The sequence below is a fragment of the Nothoprocta perdicaria genome, unplaced genomic scaffold (assembly GCF_003342845.1).
Source record: "Nothoprocta perdicaria isolate Ctin4 unplaced genomic scaffold, notPer1 scaffold_1, whole genome shotgun sequence".
NCBI classification, from domain to species: domain Eukaryota; kingdom Metazoa; phylum Chordata; class Aves; order Tinamiformes; family Tinamidae; genus Nothoprocta; species Nothoprocta perdicaria.
The window spans coordinates 10,408,257-10,410,267 of record NW_020454093.1 but is presented as its reverse complement, the minus strand read 5'-3'; positions in this window follow the sequence as shown (position 1 = coordinate 10,410,267).

Below are 2,011 nucleotides of genomic sequence, written 5' to 3'. Positions count from 1 at the left end.
GCTAGGCCGCGCCGGTGCGGGGGCGCCCCCGAGGGGACGGGCCGCGGTCGCGGCTGCTCCCGCGCGCGGACTGTGCTTCAGGGGAGAACACCTGGAAAAGGGGATTTCACAGAGGAGCAATGCATTTTTCCAGCATGGTTTTTTTCAATAAAACTTTTGAGATACGATCTGTTTTGCAAGCAGTATGCATTCATTACATGGCACACGTTATAAATGATATATAAAAGTATAGATGTATAATGCGTGTATAACATATATGAGCGAAAGGTCCCTTGGAATGTGTTTAAGTTTCCTGGGGAAGGCCCTGGTCCGTACAAGATGTCCCCTGCTCATGGCAAGATGTCACCTGCCTCCCTAAGGACAACCCCACGCCCCCAGCAAGCGCTCGCTCGGAAAAACAGCCCMGGCGAGGGATGGACCGAGTTGTTCTCGTGCTGTTTACCAGGCAGCACGTTTAACCTTACAAGAGTCCAACTAACTCCTTCTACCACATGAACCAGAGGAGAATCTGCCATTCTTACTAGTGACGTGAAGTTTGCAACATATACCTGAGCATTTGTGGTGTGAGCCAGGTGCTCAAGTGGGAGACATCCAGCCCAGCTGCACCGCAGCAAAAAGAGCGCCCCTGACATCAGAGCTGCTATTCATGACTATTCAGGACTATGTTGAGAGCGAAGCAGGCTGTTCCACATCACAGTTGTTGTCTCTGAAGTAAAAAGGCGGGGAAAGCATCACAGTTTTCTGCTGTGGAATGAAAAAGTGATAAAAGARTTTTCCAGAGAACATGCAAAAGAAAATTGCTTCCATGGCGTATTTTGTACCAGTTATCCAGTACACCATGTCTTAATCCTCTGCTGTGAGGAACAAATGAGTTATTTTTTAAAACTCTATTCTTTTGTTTGTGAATGATTAACTACTGTTACAAATTGAACTCTCCTCAAGACAGCATGTGTCCAGTGAATAAAATGATTGCTTTCCTTCCTTTTTTTTTTTTTTTTTTCCTGTTGAGGCTGTGTAATTTTGTATCTATACATCTTATATGAAATAGATCATTTTGACAAGGTGCGCATGACCCAGTCAGTAGCTAGCAAGTGGCTGGCACGTTTTCCCAGCACAAAAGATATGCCACAGGTGTCTGTCCTTAGAGTAAAGAGAGTGAGTAGGTAGGCTCAGCTGGAGCAAATTAGTCTCTCAGTCCRCCCAACAGTGAGCTTTGAAAGATTTATCCCTGGATTCGACATTGAATTTAGAATTAGGTCCACTATGGAGTAAGCAGAGAGTAGTTGCAAGCAATGAATTTGTGGATTTTTGCTATTTGACCTCCAGCTAATGATTCACCTACTTCTGTGCTTGGCTTCATGCTTAAAGGGATGGCTCAATTGTATGTTTTGCATGATGTGTTAAAGGCAGAATTTGGCCTCCAAAGCCACGGGAATAGAGTAGGATTTCTAACTCATCTATGAACTCTGTTCTAGAACCAATAAAAAATGAGTTAAAAGATGTGAACAGGACGTAAACTGAAGTGTCATGGATGTCTGTGATGGATACCTTCCTTTCCCAGCTCATCCTGGCCTGTACCTTACATGCAGCCCTGTTTTGTTGCTGACCACCAGCGACCGATCTAATTCTGGCAGGCGCCATCGTCCTGATTTCTGTTCTCACTGAGACTTAACAAAAACAGTCCTCAAGGCTGCATCGTAAACAGGGAGATAAGGCCGACACACTAACCTAAGTCTTTGAAGTTAAAAATATGACTACAAGCCAATCATCTTATTCCATAAATACTCGGACAGCCTGAGAGCCCCTTTGAGCTCTCCTGACACGGCTGCGGCCTGCACACCAGGATCTCCCCTTGGGCAGGGACGCCTCTCAAGGTTACTCCTCGAGGTTCCTCGAGAGATCTTCCTTTCCACAGCAGATTTGTGGTAAGTGAATATAGCGCGCTTTCTTTCTTTCATTCTTTCTTCCTTGCTTGCTCTCTCTCTCTCTCTCTTTCTTTAACTTTGTAACA